Source organism: Rhinoderma darwinii, assembly GCF_050947455.1.
Source record: "Rhinoderma darwinii isolate aRhiDar2 chromosome 2 unlocalized genomic scaffold, aRhiDar2.hap1 SUPER_2_unloc_45, whole genome shotgun sequence".
Lineage (NCBI taxonomy): Eukaryota > Metazoa > Chordata > Amphibia > Anura > Rhinodermatidae > Rhinoderma > Rhinoderma darwinii.
In genome coordinates, this window is record NW_027461713.1 from 164516 (window position 1) to 177921 (window position 13406).

A 13406-nucleotide genomic window follows, 5' to 3' on the forward strand; every position below is an offset into this window, starting at 1 on the left:
CAAGGTCTGGATATCCAAAGTATACACAATTTATCATCACACAAAAGATCTCAAAATCTGCTTCAGTCCTGGTTCTTTATCTAAACCTATGGCACCACTACAGGCATTGGCTTTAAGCCCAATATACATATGAGTCTCCAACCATTTGTAAAACAGCTCTTGAAATATTAGGTGAGTAAATAATGCTACTTCTATTATATTTGTCAGATAGTGGGTACATGAAGAATTTGGAAAAAAAGATAGCGAGCTATGGGAAACTTACTAGATAAGACTTTTGAACATAACAACACAAGAATTGTTATCTTCAAATAAAGGCCTCCTCCTCCCCTTCAGCCTTTCCTCTCCATCTCCAAAATTGGGGTCTTTACCAATTCTTTGCGTTACTTATTAGAAAAATCAGCAGACAGTAAAGTTCCCATAGCCTAAGACCTCATCATCAAGAAAACCAGTCAGTCCAGAATTCTTAAAAAAATAGTTTCAAATCCCTGCCTATGAGATATCACATACTACTCTGGAACAAATAAGTAGAGACTGGTGGCAAATTTAATCAAAAAACAAGTCCCTATGGAGTCACTGGCTTCAAAGACTAAAATAACATAATGAACACCATCATGTAAAATAAACTCATATGACTTCCTAACAAGCAAATGGTGCCATACCACGACACCTACATGGAATTTTGAAAATAAAAAAAAGTGTCTCTATTCCCAATACCTTCCTATGGGAAACTTACTAGATAAGACTTTTGAACATAACAAAACAAGAATTGTTATCTTCAAATAAAGGCCTCCTCCTCCCCTTCAGCCTTGCCTCTCCATCTCCAAAATTGGTGTCTTTACCAATCTTACGTGTCACTTATTGTAAATAGCAGCAAATACTAAAGTTCCTATAGCCTAGGACCTCATAATCCGGAAATCCAGTCAGTACAGAATTCTTAAAAAAATAGTTTCAAACCCCTGGCTATCAGATATCACATACTACTCTGGTACACAGAAGTAGAGACTGGTGACAAATTTACCAAAACCAAGTCCCTGTGGAGTCACTGGTTTCAAAGACTAAAAAAACATAGTGAACACCATCACTAAAATCAAATCAGATGACTTCCTAACCAGCAAATGGCGCCATACTATGACACCTACACAGAATTTTGAAAAAAGCAGGCCTCTTTATTCCCAATACTTTTCAAGGTTATTGGTCTGTGGTATTTCTCCAAAACAAACATGATACCATCTGAGACCACACAATTTTACCTTGAGAGAGAGAGAGGAGCAATAACATAAGCATTACATCTCTCTTTATTGCCCTGACCAAATCCAGCTAAAGGGACCTACCCTAAGTTATTCCACTTCACATGAAGCACCAATATCCAAGGAGGGCCCAGCAACTGAACCAAACAAACCACTTCTGACCAGACATCTCCATTGGAAATTAGATGAACATAATGGAAATGACACAGTGATATGATAGCAATCTCACCATATTACCAATGTAACTATAATGATTTGAGGTACATCTAACTTCAATGTAACAGAATAACATATAAAATATAGTAAAAGAATCTAGATAAAATCTCCATGATTATACACAGCCAATCAAAATCAAATGAGAGTACAACATTAACATGAAATGTGTGTAAGTATAAAACAAAATTGAAAACTATACCAAAAAATCCCAACTTTTTTACAGTAAACAGGAAAACACAGAATTAATTCACCCAGAAGTGTATACCCCTTTACAAGCACTTTTTTTTTACAAACTGTATTGATTCTATAGTACAACACATGATAGCTATGCATTGGAAAACGTACAAGGTCTGGATATCCTAAGTCTACACAATTTATCATCACACAAAAGCTCTCAAAATCTGCTTCAGTCCTGGTTCTTTATCTAAACCTATGGCACCACTACAGGCATTGGCTTTAAGCCCAATATACATATGAGTCTCCAACCATTTGTAAAACAGCTCTTGGTATATTAGGTGAGTAAATAATGCTACTTCTATTATATTTGTCAGATAGTGGGTACATGAAGAATTTGGAAAAAAAGATAGCGAGCTATGGGAAACTTACTAGATAAGACTTTTGAACATAACAACACAAGAATTGTTATCTTCAAATAAAGGCCTCCTCCTCCCCTTCAGCCTTTCCTCTCCATCTCCAAAATTGGTGTCTTTACCAATTCTTTGCGTTACTTATTATAAAAATCAGCAGACAGTAAAGTTCCCATAGCCTAAGACCTCATCATCCAGGAAACCAGTCAGTCCAGAATTCATAAATAAAATAGTTTCAAATCCCTGCCTATGAGATATCACATACTACTCTGGGACAAATAAGTAGAGACTGGTGGCAAATTTAATCAAAAAACAAGTCCCTATGGAGTCACTGGCTTCAAAGACTAAAATAACATAATGAACACCATCATGTAAAATAAACTCATATGACTTCCTAACAAGCAAATGGTGCCATACCACGACACCTACATGGAATTTTGAAAAAAATATATGTCTCTATTCCCAATGCCTTCCTATGGGAAACTTACTACATAAGACTTTTGAACATAACAACACAAGAATTGTTATCTTCAAATAAAGGCCTCCTCCTCCCCTTCAGCCTTGCCTCTCCATCTCCAAAATTGGTGTCTTTACCAATTTTATGTTTCACTTATTTTAGATAGCAGCAAATACTAAAGTTCCTATAGCCTAGGACCTCACAATGCGGAAATCCAGTCAGTACAGAATTCTTAAAAAAATAGTTTCAAACCCCTGGCTATCAGATATCACATACTACTCTGGTACACAGAAGTAGAGACTGGTGACAAATTTACCAAAACCAAGTCCCTGTGGAGTCACTGGTTTCAAAGACTAAAAAAACATAGTGAACACCATCACTAAAATCAAATCAGATGACTTCCTAACCAGCAAATGGCGCCATACTATGACACCTACACAGAATTTTGAAAAAAGCAGGCCTCTTTATTCCCAATACTTTTCAAGGTTATTGGTCTGTGGTATTTCTCCAAAACAAACATGATACCATCTGAGACCACACAATTTTACCTTGAGAGAGAGAGGAGCAATAACATAAGCATTACATCTCTCTTTATTGCCCTGACCAAATCCAGCTAAAGGGACCTACCCTAAGTTATTCCACTTCACATGAAGCACCAATATCCAAGGAGGGCCCAGCAACTGAACCAAACAAACCACTTCTGACCAGACATCTCCATTGGAAATTAGATGAACATAATGGAAATGACACAGTGATATGATAGCAATCTCATCATATTACCAATGTAACTATAATAATTTGAGGTACATCTAACTTCAATGTAACAGAATAACATATAAAATATAGTAAAATAATCTAGATAAAATCTCCATGATTATACACAGCCAATCAAAATCAAATCAGAGTACAACATTAACATGAAATGTGTGCAAGTATAAAACAAAATTGAAAACTATACCAAAAAATGTCCAACTTTTTTACAATAAACAGGAAAACACAGAATTAATTCACCCAGAAGTGTATACCCCTTTACTAGTACTTTTTTTTTACAAAATTTATTGATTCTATAGTACAACACATGATAGCTACGCATTGGAAAACGTACAAGGTCTGGATATCCTAAGTCTACACAATTTATCATCACACAAAAGCTCTCAAAATCTGCTTCAGTCCTGGTTCTTTATCTAAACCTATGGCACCACTACAGGCATTGGCTTTAAGCCCAATATACATATGAGTCTCCAACCATTTGTAAAACAGCTCTTGGAATATTAGGTGAGTAAATAATGCTACTTCTATTATATTTGTCAGATAGTGGGTACAAGAAGAATTTGGAAAAAAAGATAGCGAGCTATGGGAAACTTACTAGATAAGACTTTTGAACATAACAACACAACAATTGTTATCTTCAAATAAAGGCCTCCTCCTCCCCTTCAGCCTTTCCTCTCCATCTCCAAAATTGGTGTCTTTACCAATTCTTTGCGTTACTTATTATAAAAATCAGCAGACAGTAAAGTTCCCATAGCCTAAGACCTCATCATCAAGGAAACCAGTCAGTCCAGAATTCTTAAAAAAATAGTTTCAAATCCCTGCCTATGAGATATCACATACTACTCTGGAACAAATAAGTAGAGACTGGTGGCAAATGTAATCAAAAAACAAGTCCCTATGGAGTCACTGGCTTCAAAGACTAAAATAACATAATGAACACCATCATGTAAAATAAACTCATATGACTTCCTAACAAGCAAATGGTGCCATACCACGACACCTACATGGAATTTTGAAAATAAAAAAAAGTGTCTCCATTCCCAATACCTTCCTATGGGAAACTTACTAGATAAGACTTTTGAACATAACAACACAAGAATTGTTATCTTCAAATAAAGGCCTCCTCCTCCCCTTCAGCCTTGCCTCTCCATCTCCAAAATTGGTGTCTTTACCAATCTTATGTGTCACTTATTGTAAATAGCAGCAAATACTAAAGTTCCTATAGCCTAGGACCTCATAATCCGGAAATCCAGTCAGTACAGAATTCTTAAAAAAATAGTTTCAAACCCCTGGCTATCAGATATCACATACTACTCTGGTACACAGAAGTAGAGACTGGTGACAAATTTACCAAAACCAAGTCCCTGTGGAGTCACTGGTTTCAAAGACTAAAAAAACACAGTGAACACCATCACTAAAATCAAATCAGATGACTTCCTAACCAGCAAGTGGCGCCATACTATGACACCTACACAGAATTTTGAAAAAAGCAGACCTCTTTATGCCCAATACCTTTCAAGGTTATTGGTCTGTGGTATTTCTCCAAAACAAACATGATACCATCTCAGACCACACAATTTTACCTTCAGAGAGAGGAGCAATAACATAAGCATTACATCTCTCTTTATTGCCCTGACCAAATTCAGCTAAAGGGACCTACCCTAAGTTATTCCACTTCACATGAAGCACCAATATCCAAGGAGGGCCCAGCAACTGAACCAAACAAACCACTTCTGACCAGACATCTCCATTGGAAATTAGATGAACATAATGGAAATGACACAGTGATATGATAGCAATCTCACCATATTACCAATGTAACTATAATGATTTGAGGTACATCTAACTTCAATGTAACAGAATAACATATAAAATATAGTAAAAGAATCTAGATAAAATCTCCATGATTATACACAGCCAATCAAAATCAAATGAGAGTACAACATTAACATGAAATGTGTGTAAGTATAAAACAAAATTGAAAACTATATCAAAAAATCCCAACTTTTTTACAGTAAACAGGAAAACAAAGAATTAATTCACCCAGAAGTGTATACCCCTTTACAAGCACTTTTTTTTACAAAATGTATTGATTCTATAGTACAACACATGATAGCTATGCATTGGAAAACGTACAAGGTCTGGATATCCTAAGTCTACACAATTTATCATCACACAAAAGCTCTCAAAATCTGCTTCAGTCCTGGTTCTTTATCTAAACCTATGGCACCACTACAGGCATTGGCTTTAAGCCCAATATACATATGAGTCTCCATCCATTTGTAAAACAGCTTTTGGAATATTAGGTGAGTAAATAATGCTACTTCTATTATATTTGTCAGATAGTGGGTACATGAAGAATTTGGAAAAAAAGATAGCGAGCTATGGGAAACTTACTAGATAAGACTTTTGAACATAACAACACAAGAATTGTTATCTTCAAATAAAGGCCTCCTCCTCCCCTTCAGCCTTTCCTCTCCATCTCCAAAATTGGTGTCTTTACTAATTCTTTGTGTTACTTATTATTATAAAAATCAGCAGACAGTAAAGTTCCCATAGCCTAAGACCTCATCATCCAGGAAACCAGTCAGTCCAGAATTCATAAAAAAAATAGTTTCAAATCCCTGCCTATGAGATATCACATACTACTCTGGGACAAATAAGTAGAGACTGGTGGCAAATTTAATAAAAAAACTAGTCCCATGGAGTCACTGGCTTCAAAGACTAAAATAACATAATGAACACCATCATGTAAAATAAACTCATATGACTTCCTAACAAGCAAATGGTGCCATACCACGACACCTACATGGAATTTTGAAAAAAATATATGTCTCTATTCCCAATACCTTCCTATGGGAAACTTACTAGATAAGACTTTTGAACATAACAACACAAGAATTGTTATCTTCAAATAAAGGCCTCCTCCTCCCCTTCAGCCTTGCCTCTCCATCTCCAAAATTGGTGTCTTTACCAATCTTATGTTTCAATTATTGTAGATAGCAGCAAATACTAAAGTTCCTATAGCCTAGGACCTCATAATCCGGAAATCCAGTCAGTACAGAATTCTTAAAAGAATAGTTTCAAACCCCTGGCTATCAGATATCACATACTACTCTGGTACACAGAAGTAGAGACTGGTGACAAATTTACCAAAACCAAGTCCCTGTGGAGTCACTGGTTTCAAAGACTAAAAAAACACAGTGAACACCATCGCTAAAATCAAATCAGATGACTTCCTAACCAGCAAATGGCGCCATACTATGACACCTACACAGAATTTTGAAAAAAGCAGACCTCTTTATGCCCAATACCTTTCAAGGTTATTGGTCTGTGGTATTTCTCCAAAACAAACATGATACCATCTCAGACCACACAATTTTACCTTGAGAGAGAGGAGCAATAACATAAGCATTACATCTCTCTTTATTGCCCTGACCAAATCCAGCTAAAGGGACCTACCCTAAGTTATTCCACTTCACATGAAGCACCAATATCCAAGGAGGGCCCAGCAACTGAACCAAACAAACCACTTCTGACCAGACATCTCCATTGGAAATTAGATGAACATAATGGAAATGACACAGTGATATGATAGCAATCTCACCATATTACCAATGTAACTATAATGATTTGAGGTACATCTAACTTCAATGTAACAGAATAACATATAAAATATAGTAAAAGAATCTAGATAAAATCTTCATGATTATACACAGCCAATCAAAATCAAATGAGAGTACAACATTTACATGAAATGTGTGTAAGTATAAAATAAAATTGAAAACTATACCAAAAAATCCCAACTTTTTTACAGTAAACAGGAAAACACAGAATTAATTCACCCAGAAGTGTATACCCCTTTACAAGCACTTTTTTTTACAAAATGTATTGATTCTATAGTACAACACATGATAGCTACGCATTGGAAAACGTACAAGGTCTGGATATCCTAAGTCTACACAATTTATCATCACACAAAAGCTCTCAAAATCTGCTTCAGTCCTGGTTCTTTATCTAAACCTATGGCACCACTACAGGCATTGGCTTAAGCCCAATATACATATGAGTCTCCAACCATTTGTAAAACAGCTTTTGGTATATTAGGTGAGTAAATAATGCTACTTCTATTATATTTGTCAGATAGTGGGTACATGAAGAATTTGGAAAAAAAGATAGCGACCTATGGGAAACTTACTAGATAAGACTTTTGAACATAACAACACAAGAATTGTTATCTTCAAATAAAGGCCTCCTCCTCCCCTTCAGCCTTTCCTCTCCATCTCCAAAATTGGTGTTTTTACCAATTTTTTGCGTTACTTATTATAAAAATCAGCAGACAGTAAAGTTCCCATAGCCTAAGACCTCATCATCCAGGAAACCAGTCAGTCCAGAATTCTTAAAAAAATAGTTTCAAATCCCTGCCTATGAGATATCACATACTACTCTGGGACAAATAAGTAGAGACTGGTGGCAAATTTAATCAAAAAACAAGTCCCTATGGAGTCACTGGCTTCAAAGACTAAAATAACATAATGAACACCATCATGTAAAATAAACTCATATGACTTCCTAACAAGCAAATGGTGCCATACCACGACACCTACATGGAATTTTGAAAAAAATATGTCTCTATTCCCAATACCTTCCTATGGGAAACTTACTAGATAAGACTTTTGAACATAACAACACAAGAATTGTTATCTTCAAATAAAGGCCTCCTCCTCCCCTTCAGCCTTGCCTCTCCATCTCCAAAATTGGTGTCTTTACCAATCTTATGTGTCACTTATTGTAAATAGCAGCAAATACTAAAGTTCCTATAGCCTAGGACCTCATAATCCGGAAATCCAGTCAGTACAGAATTCTTAAAAAAATAGTTTCAAACCCCTGGCTATCAGATATCACATACTACTCTGGTACACAGAAGTAGAGACTGGTGACAAATTTACCAAAACCAAGTCCCTGTGGAGTCACTGGTTTCAAAGACTAAAAAAACACAGTGAACACCATCACTAAAATCAAATCAGATGACTTCCTAACCAGCAAATGGCGCCATACTATGACATCTACACAGAATTTTGAAAAAAGCAGAAATCTTTATTCCCAATACCTTTCAAGGTTATTGGTCTGTGGTATTTCTCCAAAACAAACCTGATACCATCTCAGACCACACAATTTTACCTTGAGAGAGAGGAGCAATAACATAAGCATTACATCTCTCTTTATTGCCCTGACCAAATCCAGCTAAAGGGACCTACCCTTAGGTTATTCCACTTCACATGAAGCACCAATATCCAAGGATGGCCCAGCAACTGAACCAAACAAACCACTTCTGACCAGACATCTCCATTGGAAATTAGATGAACATAATGGAAATGACACAGTGATATGATAGCAATCTCACCATATTACCAATGTAACTATAATGATTTAAGGTGCGTCTAACTTCAATGTAACAGAATAACATATAAAATATAGTAAAAGAATCTAGATAAAATCTCCATGATTATACACAACCAATCAAAATCAAATGAGAGTACAACATTAACATGAAATGTGTGCAAGTATAAAACAAAATTGAAAACTATACCAAAAAATCCCAACTTTTTTACAATAAACAGGAAAACACAGAATTAATTCACCCAGAAGTGTATACCCCTTTACAAGCACTTTTTTTTCCAAAATGTATTGATTCTATAGTACAACACATGATAGCTACACATTGGAAAACGTACAAGGTCTGGATATCCTAAGTCTACACAATTTATCATCACACAATAGCTCTCAAAATCTGCTTCAGTCCTGGTTCTTTATCTAAACCTATGGCACCACTACAGGCATTGGATTTAAGCTCAATATACATATGAGTCTCCAACCATTTGTAAAACAGCTCTTGGTATATTAGGTGAGTAAATAATGCTACTTCTATTATATTTGTCAGATAGTGGGTACATGAAGAATTTGGAAAAAAAGATAGCGAGCTATGGGAAACTTACTAGATAAGACTTTTGAACATAACAACACAATAATTGTTATCTTCAAATAAAGGCCTCCTCCTTTCCTTCAGCCTTTAATCTCCATCTCCAAAATTGGTGTCTTTACCAATTCTTTGCGTTACTTATTATAAAAATCAGCAGACAGTAAAGTTCCCATAGCCTAAGACCTCATCATCCAGGAAACCAGTCAGTGCAGAATTCTTAAAAAAAATAGTTTCAAATCCCTGCCTATGAGATATCACATACTACTCTGGGACAAATAAGTAGAGACTGGTGGCAAATTTAATCAAAAAACAAGTCCCTATGGAGTCACTGGCTTCAAAGACTAAAATAACATAATGAACACCATCATGTAAAATAAATTCATATGACTTCCTAACATGCAAATGGTGCCATACCAAGACACCTACATGGAATTTTGAAAAACAAATATGTCTCTATTCCCAATACCTTCCTATGGGAAACTTACTAGATAAGACTTTTGAACATAACAACACAAGAATTGTTATCTTCAAATAAAGGCCTCCTCCTCCCCTTCAGCCTTGCCTCTCCATCTCCAAAATTGGTGTCTTTACCAATCTTATGTGTCACTTATTGTAAATAGCAGCAAATACTAAAGTTCCTATAGCCTAGGACCTCATAATCCGGAAATCCAGTCAGTACAGAATTCTTAAAAAAATAGTTTCAAACCCCTGGCTATCAGATATCACATACTACTCTGGTACACAGAAGTAGAGACTGGTGACAAATTTACCAAAACCAAGTCCCTGTGGAATCACTGGTTTCAAAGACTAAAAAAACACAGTGAACACCATCGCTAAAATCAAATCAGATGACTTCCTAACCAGCAAATGGCGCCATACTATGACACCTACACAGAATTTTGAAAAAAGCAGACCTCTTTATGCCCTATACCTTTCAAGGTTATTGGTCTGTGGTATTTCTCCAAAACAAACATGATACCATTTCAGACCACACAATTTTACCTTGAGAGAGAGGAGCAATAACATAAGCATTACATGTCTCTTTATTGCCCTGACCAAATCCAGCTAAAGGGACCTACCCTAAGTTATTCCACTTCACATGAAGCACCAATATCCAAGGAGGGCCCAGCAACTGAACCAAACAAACCACTTCTGACCAGACATCTCCATTGGAAATTAGATGAACATAATGGAAATGACACAGTGATATGATAGCAATCTCACCATATTACCAATGTAACTATAATGATTTGAGGTACATCTAACTTCAATATAACAGAATAACATATAAAATATAGTAAAAGAATCTAGATAAAATCTCCATGATTATACACAGCCAATCAAAATCAAATGAGAGTACAACATTTACATGAAATGTGTGTAAGTATAAAACAAAATTGAAAACTATACCAAAAAATCCCAACTTTTTTACAGTAAACAGGAAAACACAGAATTAATTCACCCAGAAGTGTATACCCCTTTACAAGCACTTTTTTTTACAAAATGTATTGATTCTATAGTACAACACATGATAGCTACGCATTGGAAAACGTACAAGGTCTGGATATCCTAAGTCTACACAATTTATCATCACACAAAAGCTCTCAAAATCTGCTTCAGTCCTGGTTCTTTATCTAAGCCTATGGCACCACTACAGGCATTGGCTTAAGCCCAATATACATATGAGTCTCCAACCATTTGTAAAACAGCTTTTGGTATATTAGGTGAGTAAATAATGCTACTTCTATTATATTTGTCAGATAGTGGGTACATGAAGAATTTGGAAAAAAAGATAGCGAGCTATGGGAAACTTACTAGATAAGACTTTTGAACATAACAACACAAGAATTGTTATCTTCAAATAAAGGCCTCCTCCTCCCCTTCAGCCTTTCCTCTCCATCTCCAAAATTGTGTCTTTACCAATTCTTTGCGTTACTTATTATAAAAATCAGCAGACAGTAAAGTTCCCATAGCCTAAGACCTCATCATCCAGGAAACCAGTCAGTCCAGAATTCTTAAAAAAATAGTTTCAAATCCCTGCCTATGAGATATCACATACTACTCTGGGACAAATAAGTAGAGACTGGTGGCAAATTTAATCAAAAAACAAGTCCCTATGGAGTCACTGGCTTCAAAGACTAAAATAACATAATGAACACCATCATGTAAAATAAATTCATATGACTTCCTAACATGCAAATGGTGCCATACCACGACACCTACATGGAATTTTGAAAAAAACATATGTCTCTATTCACAATACCTTCCTATGGGAAACTTACGAGATAAGACTTTTGAACATAACAACACAAGAATAGTTATCTTCAAATAAAGGCCTCCTCCTCCCCTTCAGCCTTGCCTCTCCATCTCCAAAATTGGTGTCTTTACCAATCTTATGTGTCACTTATTGTAAATAGCAGCCAATACTAAAGTTCCTATAGCCTAGGACCTCATAATCCAGAAATCCAGTCAGTACAGAATTCTTAAAAAAATAGTTTCAAACCCCTGGCTATCAGATATCACATACTACTCTGGTACACAGAAGTAGAGACTGGTGACAAATTTACCAAAACCAAGTCCCTGTGGAGTCACTGGTTTCAAAGACTAAAAAAACACAGTGAACACCATCACTAAAATCAAATCAGATGACTTCCTAACCAGCAAATGGCGCCATACTATGACACCTACACAGAATTTTGAAAAAAGCAGACTTCTTTATTCCCAATACCTTTCAAGGTTATTGGTCTGTGGTATTTCTCCAAAACAAACCTGATACCATCTCAGACCACACAATTTTACCTTGAGAGAGAGGAGCAATAACATAAGCATTACATCTCTCTTTATTGCCCTGATCAAATCCAGCTAAAGGGACCTACCCTAAGTTATTCCACTTCACATGAAGCACCAATATCCAAGGAGGGCCCAGCAACTGAACCAAACAAACCACTTCTGACCAGACATCTCCATTGGAAATTAGATGAACATAATGGAAATGACACAGTGATATGATAGCAATCTCACCATATTACCAATGTAACTATAATGATTTAATGTACATCTAACTTCAATGTAACAGAATAACATATAAAATATAGTAAAAGAATCTAGATAAAATCTCCATGATTATACACAGCCAATCAAAATCAAATGAGAGTACAACATTAACATGAAATGTGTGCAAGTATAAAACAAAATTGAAAACTATACCAAAAAATCCCAACTTTTTTACAGTAAACAGGAAAACACAGAATTAATTCACCCAGAAGTGTATACCCCTTTACAAGCACTTTTTTTTTTACAAAATGTATTGATTCTATAGTAAAACACATGATAGCTACGCATTGGAAAACGTACAAGGTCTGGATATCCTAAGTCTACACAATTTATCATCACACAAAAGCTCTCAAAATCTGCTTCAGTCCTGGTTCTTTATCTAAACCTATGGCACAACTACAGGCATTGGCTTTAAGCCCAATATACATATGAGTCTCCAACCATTTGTAAAACAGCTCTTGGAATATTAGGTGAGTAAATAATGCTACTTCTATTAAATTTGTCAGATAGTGGGTACATGAAGAATTTGGAAAAAAAGATAGTGAGCTATGGGAAACTTCATAGATAATCTTTTGAACATAACAACACAAGAATTGTTATCTTCAAATAAAGGCCTCCTCCTCCCATTTAGCCTTTCCTCTCCATCTCCAAAATTGGTGTCTTTACCAATTCTTTGCGTTACTTATTATAAAAATCAGCAGACAGTAAAGTTCCCATAGCCTAAGACCTCATCAGCCAGGAAACCAGTCAGTCCAGAATTCTTAAAAAAATAGTTTCAAATCCCTGCCTATGAGATATCACATACTACTCTGGGACAAATAAGTAGAGACTGGTGGCAAATTTAATCAAAAAACAAGTCCCTATGGAGTCACTGGCTTCAAAGACTAAAATAACATAATGAACACCATCATGTAAAATAAACTCATATGACTTCCTAACAAGCAAATGGTGCCATACCACAACACCTACATGGAATTTTGAAAAAAATATATGTCTCTATTCCCAATACCTTCCTATGGGAAACTTACTAGATAAGACTTTTGAACATAACAACACAAGAATTGTTATCTTCAAATAAAGGCCTCCTCCTCCCC